Source organism: Medicago sativa, chromosome 7 (assembly GCF_051527215.1).
Source record: "Medicago sativa cultivar Bolivia chromosome 7, Bolivia_mono, whole genome shotgun sequence".
Taxonomy (NCBI): domain Eukaryota; kingdom Viridiplantae; phylum Streptophyta; class Magnoliopsida; order Fabales; family Fabaceae; genus Medicago; species Medicago sativa.
The window spans coordinates 85,046,702-85,062,632 of NC_140755.1; the positions used below are offsets into that span (position 1 = coordinate 85,046,702).

The window sequence follows — 15,931 nt, forward strand, 5'->3', positions numbered from 1 at the left end:
GTCCACCCAAACATTTTTTGACTCTGCCACTGTGCGAGAGGGTTGACAAATTTTTCCTCATTCTCCCTCCATCTTCTTGTACCACAGATTTCGTTTTACCCCTCCTCTACCTTATGAGAATGTGTCTAATAATTTAGTGTAATAAACATTGTTATAATGTAAATGTATTATGAAGTTATTGATCAATTAATAAAAGTGTTAAATTGCTGAGAATTTGTATCATGCCTCTATACTTATTTTTATCTTTTTTTATTTTTAATTATGTCATCTTAATATTTTTCATTTTCTAGTTTTCTTATTCACAGTTGGTGCGTTTTTCTTATTCACCATTATATGCTTTTTCTAGTTTGTTGGCCACCAAATGCTCACACAACCTATAGTCTGCTCTTTCATTACTTTTAGAACTTGATTTTGATGGGAAATCACAAAGTTACATTTAAGAGAGTAGTTTCTTTTTTAGGTTGTCTTATTAATATCTCACATCAATTCTAGTCAACTTCACAAGTCATATAGGTCTGTCTTGCCTTACAAGTTACAATTATCCTTCTCATACTATTTGGCTGCTTCGCCTGAGATTTTGCCCTAACCAATAATTATCAGCCCTGATCTATAAATTGAATTATATGTAGGTTAGAATATGGATGTCATTTCAGACTTTCCCGACATTGTGAAATACACTCTCGGTCACTATTATAAGCAAAAAATAATATTGTAGATTCATTCATTTAATGATGTATGTGGTCTTTAATAAAGACCACATACATCATTAAATGAATGAATCTAAAATGTTGATTTTTGCTTATAATAGTGACCGGAGGGTGTAAACTACAATGCTGATGGATGTCTACATTGAGAGTGTAACAAGTAATGTTATGACCATAGTTCATTGTTTCATTTGTTTTTGTATATATAATGAGAATATTTAAGATCATAGTTCATTGGTTCATGTCTATAACATTTTAAAATAATGATAGACACATTTATGCAGTACTTGCTAACATGGATTCCAATGTATCCATCAGCTTGTGTCAAACTAACTAATTTTATTGTGTACACAATTTCTTATGATCCTTACACTTTGATATGTATATATTGGTTGATGCTCACAGTTGAGGGATGATGCTATTGATCCAAAGCGGCACTACAAAAAGAGTGGTTCAAAATCAAAGGCTCTTCCAAAGGACTTTCAGGCAAGTTCAGAGCTATCGAACGTCCCATCAAGATATGATTTCTGTTCAACATCCTTTAACCTTTTTGTTGTGATTTGAATATGATCAGGTGGGAACAGTTGTAGGTTCTCCACTGGACTACTACTCAGGTAGATTAACAAAGAATGAGAGGAAAGAATCAATTGCAAATGAATTGCTTTCTGATCAAAACCTTTCAGCTTACAGGTAAGATAGGCATTGGAAAACATATTTGTTTGATTAAGTTTGAAAGTTTCGAGAAATTGAAGAGCACAGGCGACCAGCTGGGAATGAAAAGTGGAAGATCCAAGGTAAGAGTACTCGTAAGCGTGCAAAAGAAAGGCGGAAGTACTGAATTTCAAACACCTTTTCGAGCTAATCCCTGGAAATTTGAGTTCATTACATTCAATCTTGTTCACATGCCCAAAAATTAAAGCTATGAAACAGGTTACAGTTATTGAGTTCATGTAAAAAAACTAAAGAACCTACTGGTTGTTATATTTTGTAGGTTTATATAAAGTCTGATCAATTTTAGAGTCTTATTTATTGTATTATGGAAATTCATTTTCATTTTTTCTTGTGATATCCATTTGTCATCAACCATCAAACTTCTCCTTGAGCAGAATATAACCTTCTAAGTTACAATTAACTATTGGTTCTTCATAATTATTCCACTACATGTGTGTCTCCAATAAGAATAATAATTTAACTTCATGTTCTCCTTTACTGGGAACCTTTCCCATCCTTTATTTTGAAGTAGCAGCATTTCAATGCTTAGACTATAACATTATGTTTCCAAAACCTTTGAAATCATCATTACAAAACCACCATCAATATGTTTTGTTAAAAATTTTTATAGCACTTTGTACATGTACACAATTGGGAATATCAGTCAAAATCCATTCAATCTTTATGGATTCATTTTTATGTGAAAAAAAGTAAAATAAACAAACTATTAGCCCCCTTATGGATGCTCTAACTGGTGTAAAATTCAGTGATGGCAAAAATAGTTTTTCTTCACAAGGGATTGAAGGAAAAAATTATCTAAGATTCATATGACTTCTTCAACCCCTTCCCTCCTCAACCCATTGACATTAAGATACAATTTTGTTTAGACTTGTTCTCGATATGATCGCGACCTACACTACGTGCCTATTTAGGCTTTTTAATGACGGTATGTCATTTGTCTTTGTAATAGTATTATTTTTTAAAGAATCTTTGTAATATTTTCTGTTTAATCATGGAATCTTTTGTTTTAATATGGTCACTGATCTATTTTATTTAGTTTATGTATTGTAATGGACTTCTGTTTTCGTATAAACTATTTAATATAATCACCTTTCAAACTAACTTTTCACATATATAAATAAAAATGTAGTGAAATAACGTAATATGTTGTTTGGTTTATGAATATTTTTTTAAAATATCAAATATTTATAAATTACAATGAAAAAAATAATGCGTACTAATTATAAAGTGTGTAGATACATCTTATTCAGACAACCCTACTAATACAATTTAAAATAAAATAAGTAAATTATAAAGCATAAATGTTCATTTCCATTCCTTAGATCTTAGATGATCAGTTTTAAATGAAAAAATTTATATCAAAATCAATAGAAGCTTAATCAATTTGATTTGATTCAAACATGAGAAAAATACTAAACAATTTAATTAATTTGAATGAAAATTTTGGTTCATCAAATTATTAATTTGGTTAATACATCCGCCAACAAAATATTGATTGTACCTCTAAAGCAAAAAGAATCCACATTATGAATACAAGTTCACAAGATATTTATCACGGCTAAACAGCGGTTGTACCTATAACGTGGTGACGAGGAAGAAGCTTATGACGATTTAATTGTAATTTTCAATTAACTCTTTCATTATAAAATGTGAGTAAAAACTACAGTAATAACATCTCATTAAGAAAAGTCAGTCATATCATATATGAACCATCATTGTACAGCCACATCAGCTTTTTTTTTTGGCAGAGAACTAACGCTAGGGACCGAAAGAGATAATTCCTGATTTGCGTAAATAAAAGAAACAATGGATTAAAACCATAATTGAGAATATTGGCAAGGACCAACAGGATAACAAAACCATCCCCCCCCCCCCCCCCCCCCCCCCCCCCCCCCTCTTTTTTATAATATACTCTTCTCTATTCGGTAGTCAAATCTACGTGGACGGTCCACCATCTCGAGCCACCACGGTCAGTTTCCGGACCATCCAATGTCGGCAGCTTTCTTTGATCCACTTCCCCAGCCAGAGTTTCCATGTTCAGCGCCAGTACTAGCTCCACCACCCCACCCATTACCTCCACCCCAGCCACTTTTGTCACCTGTATTAGCTCCACCTCCCCAGCCACTTTTGTCACCCGTACTAACTCCACCTCCCCAACCACTGCCTCCACCCCAACCACCAGGAAATGCTTCCCTTCCAGGGGAATTTTGAACCTTAGCCCCTGGAAAGTTGCTTAAACTATCATCTTTATCTTTTGTAGAAGCAGATCCCCATCCAGACGCACCATCCTGCCTTTCATTGTTGTGTCCTCTATTGTTATAAGAACCACGACCACGCCCTCTTCCACCACCATACGGACGAGGCACTCCACTAGGTCGTCCTATAAAAAGAGTAAAAGTTTTGATTAAAATAAAAAAGAATCCAAAAAATGACAAGTGGAAGCAATTAGTTGGATGACAGTTGAACTGCAAACAAGGAGAATAGGTAGAAATAGAACAAACAAAATGCACGGAAGAGGAAGCATTCACTTCACGCAGCAAAGTTGCAAAAGCACATACTATGTGCAGTGGTTCTTCACCAATAATGCACTAAAACATAAAAATAGAACTGAATTTAAAATCTCGTATACCTGTTCTAGAACCAGGAGTAGAAGATCGATCCCTATCATTCAAGTGACCCCTCCAACCACCATCACCATTTGAACCACCCCAACCACCCACAGAAGCCGCTGATGAGCCACCGGTTGCAGGACTTCGCATTGGTACCATTGCAGCTACAGATCTAATGGAAGGCGCGGAATCATTTTGAGGGTCATCAATGTGTCTTTGAAAATATGCCACAAGCCGGTCGATATCCTCAAACATCTTTTTCCGGAACCTGAATCCTTTAGGATAAAGACCAATGTACTCATGGTGTGGATTTGTACTTCTTATATAAGTCAGTATAAATGTACCAGGATGTTCATGAGAGATCCCAAAGCTATAAACGATACGCATGGGATATTCGGCCTTTTCAATCTTCAGAAATTCATCAACTTCTGTTTTTGTACCCGTCCTGAACTTGCGATAATTTAACATTGTTTTTAAGTGAGTCACCAACGGATCAACATATCGGTCCATAACCTAATCAATATGAATAGAAAAGAGTAAATCATAGTGTCACAATAAAGGTATCCCGAAAGGTAGGGGAGAACCTTACCTCATCTAAATCCTCAAAAGTGTCCTCTCCAATTTTTAGTGTCTTTCCAATTCGAAGTAAGCTTGTAATGTCCTTGTGTTCCTTCCCACCTTCAACTAAATCCTTGTGGGCATATACTCCATCATGAATTTTAAGAGTCAAAGTAAGGTAGGAAGGACCACGGGAACTAGGACGGAAAATACTTTCACCAGGATCTTTGTCCGACAAGAACTGCATTAAGACAGAGATATAGTTAAGCATGCGCATGATCAATCATTGAACAAAAAATCCAACTTATCCATTTACCTTGTAACTAGTACATGTTGCTTAGAAGATAGTGTTTGAGAGATCAAATCCTAGAATTTATAAATGTTTTTCCTAAATTTTATTAGTTTTTTTTATCACCTATATTCATTTATATATTAATAATAGCTCTCACACCAAGAACATACACCCGCTTTAGGAACTAGAACTACAAATGATGTGTATTCAAATCTATGACATGTATGTTTGGTTTCACAGTTTGGCAAACCACCGCGATTTTGTCATGCCCACCGTGATTTCAAACAAGCACGGCATCTAATTACCAATATTCAAGAGAAGAAAAATCATCACTTCAGTAAATATTGCACGTGTTCTTCAATACAGACAAAAAATAAGTGATAATAATAGCAAGAAATGCAAAGCTAGCAATTACTCTTTTCAACAGACTTCATATTATTGGGTAAAATCAATGTAGGTTTCTAACCAAATATGCACCAAGTCTGACCAAATAGGGAGCAGTACCTCTCTTATTAAATGTGACGCATAAGAATTCCTAGTGAAAGAAACATGTCTTAAAAATGTATTGCTAGCATTCCTAATAGAAAAATAATTACTAAGGAGACGACAGGGAAGGCCTCTTGTTAACTTGCAGAGTCATGTATCAATAATGGCAACGACCTTGGGTGGCATATGTATTCATCTTCCTTAAAATTCCATAAATCTATTGAAATTGGCTACATCCAAAGTCCAAACCAATATTACTGAAATTACCAATCTGTTGCAAGTATCCAAAGAATATTACAATACAAAAAGGTGACTCTACCCATTCAAGACTAGGAGTCAACTATCAGTCAAATAAACTTTTTGTAACCGAAGATACAGTGCAATCTTGCACGACAGGATGAAATGTGTATACACAGAATTAAGAAAATTCACAATAATGGAAAATATAATGATTCTAAAAATAAAAAAAAAGGTCAATACAACACAAGATATGACATAAAGTTATTAAAAAGCAAACCTCCATCGCTTCATCTGCAGTTATATTCTGAAAGTGTGGATGAACAATCATCCTTTGCTTGAAATGCTTCTTTGCACGCTCCTTTTCTTTCCGAGTTTTGTCTTGCTCACTTGGTAAGCAGCTTTGGTCTTCATGGTAATAGGGATCAAGATCCTGGTTGTTCTGTAACCGATCACTTCTCATTTCACTATCTTTACAAACAAGGAAGACTTGATACCTGTTCTTCTGAATTGACTTGATTTTACAAGTGAGCATATCACCTTCATGTAGCCTATCAGATAATTCAATTATATCTCGCCAGTCATCTGTATAATCTTCTTTCATAAGGATTCCGGTCATTCCCGATTCAAGCCCGCATATTGCTTTCTGGGCTTGCACTCTGCGAACTGTAACTTGGACTATTTTACCTTCAGCAAGAGTCTCTTCAGTCTCACCTGAAATCATATAGAATTCCTCATCCTGACTTGGTTCTTCATATTGCTTACGCCAATCCTGAAAACCTTGAATCAATTCTCTTTTTATATCGTAGAAAGTTTCAATTTTGTCTTGACGTTTGTTGTCATTAGCATATTCCACAACATCCAGGTTTTTCAAATAACTAGGTCGATCTCTGACATGTTCTATGGCCATCTCCAGTGCATCATCGTCATCATTTGCATCAGCCGTGCCATCTTCCTCATACACAGCTCTGGCCAACTCCTGTGCAAGAATATATGATTCTGGATGAATTCGTGTATCATCCAGCAAATCAATAAATTGGCTGCTGCTAGCAGCCAATCCACTTCGCCGGACACGCAAGAAACCAACGGCATTGACAAACACCTTTTTACCAAGTGCATGCTCAGTCAAAAAGTCCTTCCGAGTAAAAATTGAGCCAGCTCTAACCAGAGATCTCTGCAAGGATGCAGCCTTCCGCGGACCAAGCCCCGAAATAAATTGCAATGGAGCAAATAACCATTCATGACTTATTGCTAAGTTAATGTCTAAACCAGCCTGATTGGTCACATCTACCAGAACCTGCTCAATCATCCCAAGTTTATCATCCGGGTTGAGAAAATTCTCCAAAGGGCTCAGTTTCCATGATAAAATTTCCTTTCTAGGTCCACATAATGTCGTGACCATTGCCAATGGGTTCTGGAGATATCGACCAAGAGCAACAGCCCGCCTCACTATACCTGTCCAAGCAACAAAAATAGGATTAGTTACAGGATTCATTGAAGAAGGGCAGCATACACCCAACACAATATTTACCTAGCTGCTGCGAAGGAAGCTGTTCAGAGGAAATTCGAGAATTTTCATAAAGACGAGGCAGAGCTTCATCTCCATACACAATGCTGAGCCCATCCATTTCATGGCCAACATCTCTAGGATTTTCCTCGACCATCTTATAAATAACCTAACAGAGAGCAAACCAAGAGATGAGACCCACAATACAAAAACAGCAGAAATCCATCTCAAGTTACCCAGCAAAGGTAAAACATGTACTGATTTCATTCATCAGATAAACTTATACCAATTCCTACTGACCCAAAAAATCATTTTAAAATTTAATGTAGAAGTATATCTGGTCGTGTATGATGTTTCACCAATTTGGATGTAGAAACAGAGTGGTTGGGAATATTTAGGTTAGTTAAGTTTGGTAATTAAGACCGAGTGAAACATAGATTGAAGGGAACAGAACGTAATGAATATGAAAATGGGAATAAGACTGACAACTTATCAATATAATTTCCGTGTTTGGTAAGGTGACTGAAATTGGAACACAAATAAACGGAAATAAGCATTCCTAACAATGTTAGTACAGGTATTGCATCACAAAATTCTCCAAAATATAGATGTGAACATAAAACCAAGATATGACCTCATATATATCTTCCTTCAAACGAGTGCAAGACAAGTTAGCTGCTCCTAAAACAATAACATGCGGTTGGTGATCTGTCATAAACTTCAGCACACGTTCCTGGTCATTCTTCTTCCTTTGTTGGTCATTGGCATTCTGCGACCTTAAAGTAAGTGACCCAGTGTATAGCACATCTTGCACTTCTCCTGATGAATCTAACATAACAAAAGTTGTTTGTGGATTTCCAGGACCCCAAGAGCAGGCCATAACCCTAGGCGCAGCCTCATCATCCGAGCTGAGATCATTTTCCTTCTGTTGATAAGGCCCCACAGAAACCTTATTCCACAAGGCCTTCCCATACTCCATAAGTACCCAAAGCTTTGCTTTGCTTGCTAATACGCCTCTTGCTTCTTTTTCCATTGATGGTAAAAGAAATCGAAAAATGCATCATGCAGTATCAGCTTCCTCTGTTCATTCCACAGTTGAGCAGATCTGCTAACACTATCACTAATATAAAGCTCATTGAATTGGTCTATTAACTTATTAAGATACTCTTCAGGAAGCTTAATAGTAACTTGAATGAGTTTTTCCTCTTCTGCCTTCTGTATTAGGAACCATTGGGCATCCTCAAATTTAGACAAAGGCTTCTCTCGCAGCCACTTCACCCCAGAAAACTGATGGAACGAATCTATGGTCATATTTCCATCAGCAGTAGGAGAGGTTGACACCACAGCATGGTCAATGAAGTGGCTACGAACATATTTCTTTATACTAGGCTCACAACTTATCTCAACAGCTGCCTGGAACAAAATAACCATATGATCAAACAAAGGACACATTTTAATGATTATGAACAAAGTTACAGATACATACCATGTGCCTAGCACATTTAAGTACTTCTTCAGGGGTATCGTACATAGCACATGTGAAGTTAGAAGCCACCTCTTCTGGTGTTTCCTTTGGATCTTCCAACTCTTGCTGTAGAAGGAAAGACAAAACAAAACCTTTAGTTGATGGTCAAAAAAAGAGCAGTATGAAATTCAAGCATACTTACCATCTGAACTAGAGATAGACATAATCCGAGTTGCTCAGAACTACACCCAAACCTGCTTGCAACCTCCCACAGACCCGCCTTACTGAAAGTGCTATACATTGACTTCCTTTTCGGCCTTTTGTACTGTCCTTCATCAACACCAGCTTCACCAGGTGGGAAATGTACATTGAACTTGGAGTCAACATCGTCAACCTCCCTCTCTGATTCTGCCTCCTTCAGTGATCTCATAACTGATTCAAACAATTGCCTATTCAAGTTTAGTCTCGTTTCATCGTATACACGACGAGACTCTTCTTCAAACCGTTTGTTGTAGTATGACTGGAGGGCACTCTTCCGCTTCTGAAGAAGCAACCACTTCCTGTCCAAGTCATGTAGAGCCCAAAGTATCTAAAGAATGCACAGGCGATAAAATTGGAGAGTTTTTAGATGTTATAGGTATCAAACAATATATTAACAGACACAAAAATAAATCATAATAGACCTTGTGCCATTTTAGAATAGGTGTCTTGTTGCTCTTATCCCAATTCTCATCACCGGCTTCAGGTCGCTCTAGGTCTTTCAATAAGCTTAAACACTCCTCCTTCCGATACATGGCAATAAAAGGAATCTAAAAAACAGAAAACTACATATTAGGAAAATAAGGGTAATGTAAACTACAGATGCAAATCTCAGGGATCAGATAATACTGACATCTAATTTTTGCTCGTGGTGCAGTTCCAAAAATCTGACAATATCATCCTGGTCAATTGGTAGCTCCTGCTCTTTATTTTGGGAACTTGAATTTTTCTTGCGAATCCAAGGGACGGCCCCATGTTTAAGTTGTTTAACTATCCACTGAGTCTCTTCATCTATACTAATTGGATCCGTTGAAGGAGCACCAGTACTCTCCTCTGATATCTACAAGGAAAAAAAATAGCTCATCATAATATAAGAATGCACCTAGTTAACTCGGAAATTTCATCTTATTCCACAGAAATCTCATAAGACCTGTATTCTCTCTGGAATATCGAGCTCCCTAATCATGTCATCCTTCTCTGTCATGTATTTCTCAGAAAGAATAATAGGCTCAAATTCATCTTCAAGCCTAGTCTCCCTATTATCGTTCTGTTCTCGACTTCGATTACGAGCATCGAGAAACTCCTCGACATCGCCAAATAATGCCTGAGCTTCTTGTAAAGCATTGGATTGTGCCGGCTTAAACCTTCTTGTACCCTTCAGCTTCTTAGTCCTGCATGGATTTGCAGTAACAGAACATCAGATCAAATAATAAGATTCTTAATGATAAAGAATAAAGTGTGCATTTTAAATACCTCAGAGGGATTCCGTTCTCATCAAGTTCTTCTTCATCCACAATGAAGTCAGCCATTTCATCTTCTTCCCCGATGTCGGCATCCTCCTCCTCTTCCCCTTGCTCCTCCTCTTCAGCAATGTCTTCAAGATGGGTTTCTGAAAAGCATGTTCGTTTTTTGGTTTAGTTTTCAGCATACAATTTGACCAATGCATTTCAAAATATAAATTTAATACTGATTTTGTTTAAGTAATTTCGTATTCAAAAGTTATACTACATATTCAAAACATTAGATTTCATCAACCCAACCGTTGAATTGAAATTTCTTATTGCGTGCATCAACTCTACAAATTTTAATAATATTTCAAAACTAATTGATACTTCATCTAATAACTTCAAATAGAGGTATAATAAGCTTTTTAAAAATACGAAATGAGCGTATTAAAATGACCGTTTAATCTCAGCCGTATATTTTGATCTAATGGCTGATAAGAGTCTGTCACTCTCCGATAAAAATAGCATTCTCACCAATATGATCCCTATTAAATTATGTTAATAAAAACCAAAAACACAAACCATGACTGGCACATACCTTCACCGTCAAATAAAGTGTATTCAAGCTGCTTCTCATTGGCAATTCGCCCACCTTTACCACTTCCAAAAAACTCGTCATCGTCAGATTGTCTAGAGTGCCCCTCCTCAGTGCCCCTACCTTTTTTCAGTCGCTTGAACTTTTTATTTTCCTGATAAATTCAGGAAAATTATTTTCAATAAAATGTGTATAAAGCAAAGTAGTAGCAACCTAATGGCCAACATTAATAAAAGATGAAAATATATACAAAAGTTAAAAACCTTCCGACGGTGAATATTGATATTATTGTCCTCCAGCAACTCGTAATCATCCTCATCAAGGACATACTCCTCCCTAAAATAGCAGGAATAAATTTGATAAAAATTAAGATGAAGATTTTACCATCATGCATGTATTACAATTTTAAACAAAAAGTACATAAGAAAATATACATCCAACTTTCTTCAATTATGTGTCCATCTTGACGGGGAGAAAAAGAACAAGGGCAGATGCCAGACCATGTGCATTGCTACCAACATGTATGGCATGCTTTTTTAAATAGCAGGACAGAAATTTATAAATAATACAAAAAAACACTTCAAAAAATTTAGAAGAGAAAAAGTTATCAGCTTCATGATGCAGGAGAGATTACCAAATATGTATTACACACACAACTTATCTGGATTAATTGAAAAACTATCTACATATTTTCAAGCATTGTTCTTTGTTTTCTGAACATATGTTTATTAACATCAACCATAAGCAGAAGTGAAAAGGACACATAAAGGATAGAGTATCAACTTTTTTTCCTCTTTTTCTTCTTCCGACGCTCTTCATCACTCTCTGCTCTTTCTTCATCATCCTGCTCCTCTTCTTCCTCTATGTCATCAACTATAAATCCATCCTTTTCATATTCATCCTGCCCTTCTGAAATGAGGGGGTAAAGAAAAAGAATATCAGCACAATAAGATAGCATCAAATAAACCCCATGCAGAGATAATCCTATGCCCAAGACTAGCTCCACAGTCGACATCATCATCTGGAATAAAAAATTCATATAACAGCAAAAACAACATGAAATATATTAAGCACCAGAATCAGGAAAACAAAAAACAAAGGCAAAAGAATGCAAACTCTATACCAACAATCACATTGCAGAGCAATAGGGACCAAACAGTAAAACTCCACCATCATTTAAACTAGCTAACTAAAACCAATCTCGAAAATAAGCCCCGTTATTTCCGTATGGAACCACCAAACCGGAACCTTCAGACTATCAACCTCAGTTCATCTGAGTATTTCCCCCAGCTTAGACACAACTCCTACTTTGATTACAGTGAGAGAAGCCCAAAAGTAATTGCTATTACTACATCACATCTTATACAACAGAAATGTATCAGATAAGGATCTATACTTTTCCAGCCAAAGCATAGTCACAGGCTATCTATATATATAAATTCACACCACCGTTTGCCACATACTGAACTAATCTTTGCACGGTATATAAAACTTATTAGGTTTCACCTTTTATAGCCAGATATAACAAATCGCATCCTAAGAAAAATCCAACATGGTCATATCCATGTTGATATATTTTCAGCTTTCTTCATAATACAAAGACCATCAGAATTCAGAGTTGCAAATTAGTTTTTCGTTTCCAAATTTAGGGCCCGTTTGTTTGGGATTTTTTGAAAAATAAATCTATTTTTAGCCTCAAAATGAAAAGCCATTCCTAGTAGCTTTACCGGAATCTATTTTTTTTCTAAAAACAACGAAATCAAGTGTAAGAGCTTCAAAGCTATTTCCGTTGATTTTTATCAACGGAAATAGCTTCAAATTTTTTAAAAATCTCTAAAATAATCTCTAGATTCTTTTAACCCAAAATCCATTTATTCTAAACCTGAAACAAACGCGCCCTTAAACCATCAATCTAATAAAAACCACTTTCCAACACTTACCACAAGCCATAGTTCATAGTATACCAACATCAAATAATTAAAAGTCGAATCCCTAAAGTTCTTAAGACTCTTGATAAGAGTTTATAAAGAGGAGGCACTCCTCGCCTTATGAACCGGTTTTGTAAGGATGAGTTAGGCCCCAAATTTCAACAGTTCTTTATACAAAGACCATCAAAATTGCAAATTTATTTTCGTTTCCAAACATACACCATCAATCTAACGAAACAACTTTCTAGCACCTACCACAAGCCATATTTTACACCAAAACCAAACAATGCAACAAAAGAAAACACTAGTACCGCCACCACCAAGAACAAAAGGTAAGAAAAGAACCCAAAAACTGAGACTGTTATTGGTAATGCAAAGACCATCAGAATTAATATTTCTAATTTTCAGTTTCTGACCATCAAAATTGAAAAGAAAAAAAAATCATTTCCAAACTTAAACCATGAATCTAACAAAAACAACTTTCCAGAACCTACCAAAAGCCATATTTCACACCAAAATCAAACAATGCAGCGTAAGAAAACCCTAATAATCTCAAAATTCCCCAAAACACCGCCACCACTAAGAACAAAAAATAACAAAAAAACTAAAGAAAAAAACTAAAACATCGAAAAATTCATAAACTCGAACTCAATCAAATTCAAAGCAGTTCATTCATACCTTCTTCTTCCTCCTCGTCATCATCATCATCAACAACACCACGACCATCATCTTCCTCCAATTCTTCACCATCAATCGGCTCTCTCTCATCCATACCGTATTCAACCTCATCTGCACCCATACAACATCCCAAAATTAAAAAATTAGGGTTTGTACGAAAACCTAGAATCACATCGAAGAAGCAAATTGGAGGAATTTCTAGGGTTTACCTTCGTCATCGGAGATTACACCTTTCGCCATATCGATAGAGAAATCGAACGCGCGATGCAGATATCGAGAGAAGAATGAATCGAGCGATTAAGTTATAATAAGCAAGTGAAGAAGAACAATGTATCGCAAGAAGGTGTTGTGGTGAATATATAAATTTCTACTGATTTTTTTATTTCTAGTTGTTTCCTCTCTTCTTCTTTTTTCTTCTATAGTGGACTGTCTGCCAAAAGAAAAATAAAAAACTTTTTTATCAAATGTATAGATTTTATATTATGTTATCTTAAAATTATAAATGTGGTTATAGTTTAAATTTGATATGGAAAAAAATATCATCTTAATGTTGTTAATTTTGTATATATTTTGAAATATCTAAACATTGCACATAACGATTAAAGTATTTGGATTTATACTTATACTAATTATTCGTAGTATAAGATGTACTCATTGTTAAACTTAGCATATGTAATATTTATGCAAAAATACGTCGACGTCTTGTATATTATTATTTGTTGACATAATATATTTTATTAATCATAAAAACTAAAAAGATTATTTTTTATATAATAGTCGTTGTCGGATGTATACCCATAGCTTTGTGAATGCAAACGTTAAATTTTTTATGGGTGTGTCTAAATATAGTTTGGGCTACGTAAACGTCGATTGTTATTTGTTTTTATTTTTTACAAAACCAATGGTCTAATGTAAATTTGTATTTTGGGGTAACAACGATGTAAAAAAAGTTATGCGTCTTGTTATACCCGAAAAGTGCATCAATTAAAAGTCAATGGCAGGGAGGATCTGCTTATATAGAAATTGCATGTCCCGTAATGACCAATACGTAGACATGACAACGGGGCGGACGGGGGCGGGTTTGAGAATCCCCGTCCCCGCCCCCGCTTCCATGCACCCGTACCCGCCCCCGTCCCCAAACCATATCGGGGGTAAAAAATGAACATCCAACCCCGCCTCAACTCCGGCTCCGCCCCCACCCGCGAAAACTTTATTTTTTATAAAATATTTAAAAAATGCATATTTTTTCATTTTTTCATAGCAACAAAAACACAATAATTATATTAATAATTATTTATCTAATAAACTTTTTTCAAAAGAGCAAAATAATTATAATAAATATGTTTCTAAAGAGTAATATTATATTAAAATAGGTTGGTACTTATGGAAATAAGATTATAAAATTTAAGAAAGAAAGTTTTAAAAAACGGGTGCGGGGCGGGGGGTGGGTGCGGGCGGGAGTAAGCATACCCCGCACCCGCCCCCGTACTAAAACTCCAAATTTCCCCCACACCCGTACCCGCACCCGGTTAAATCGGCTTTTTCCCGTTAAATTCGGGGCGGGGGAGGCCGGTCTTGCGGGGGCGGGGTTTGTTGCCATGTCTACCAATACGCCTTACAAAGAAATTAAAAAAGAAAAACGACTTCCAAACAATACGTAACTTTAGTTTTTTAAATTATAGCAACAACAATTCTAAAACATAGTCAATGATCATACTTTTTGAAAAACTTCACGATACACAACATTTTTGGTTTCCTTGCAAACATTATTATCTTCATCCAAGATGAGCGGCTTCAAACCTTTTCTAGAAGTAACTTGAGAGACAACGACATAGAGTTGTCCATGCGTGAACACGGGCTTAGGAAGATAAACTCCCACTCGAGATAAAGATTGACCCCGACTTTTATTTATTGTCATCGCAAAACAAAGCGTCAATGAAAATTGCATGCGTACGAATTTGAAGGGTAGTTACGGATCACTCGGAATAAGATTCATCCCGGGAATGAATACCCCCGGTACCTCGCCCTTTCTCCTATAATTACAAGTAGCAACTACCGTGCTCTTCCCTAGATGTGTAACTGTCGGCCTCGTACCATTACACGGTCCATTGGCACGATCGATGTTTCTCATCGGTATAGCCGGACATCCCACCCTTAGTTTCAACCGGTGATTTGGAATTCCGTAACTCTTAATACCATTAAGAAATTCCGTTGTGAAATACTCGCTTTGGACATCATAATTTTCACACGATCGACAAACGAATCGAGCTTAAATACTCTTTCTCTTCACTTGGAATCGGCGACATCATATATTCGTTAACATGTTCAACCGAATCAAGCGTTGGTGCGAGTATTCCCCTTTCTTGGAAAAATAGAGTCACCAATGTTATCATTCAAATCGTGATACACAAAGTTTATATAATTGACATCAACGGATTTGTTGTGTCCGATATGAGCAAATATTCAGAATTTCTACCTTCATTTCACCATTCTCATCCGAAGCGTCATTGTCGTCTCCGGTTGAGTATCCACTTGCCAAAATTAGGAATTTCTTCTGCTCTGCTCTGCAGTACCAAAGATGCACCCAATCTCATATTAACAGTAAGCCTCAACAAATTACAATAAGCCCATATCTTTGATGAATTGATTGAGGCAT

General features: G+C 36.1%; 1 pseudogene across 1 annotated transcript; it reads right to left on the minus strand.

Moving 5' to 3' along the window:
• Nucleotides 1-3,115: 3,115 nt before the first annotated feature.
• Nucleotides 3,116-13,605, minus strand: LOC146909540 (transcription elongation factor SPT6 homolog; annotated as a pseudogene). The gene is made up of 17 exons (XR_015018270.1): nt 13,485-13,605; nt 13,276-13,386; nt 11,431-11,578; nt 10,933-11,005; nt 10,673-10,823; nt 10,103-10,238; nt 9,780-10,020; nt 9,483-9,689; nt 9,274-9,399; nt 8,793-9,179; nt 8,612-8,716; nt 7,760-8,538; nt 7,150-7,294; nt 5,899-7,073; nt 4,635-4,844; nt 4,066-4,558; nt 3,116-3,816 (listed from the first exon to the last, which is right to left on the minus strand). The product of XR_015018270.1 is annotated as a transcription elongation factor SPT6 homolog (transcript).
• Between the last annotated feature and the right edge of the window lie 2,326 nt (nt 13,606-15,931).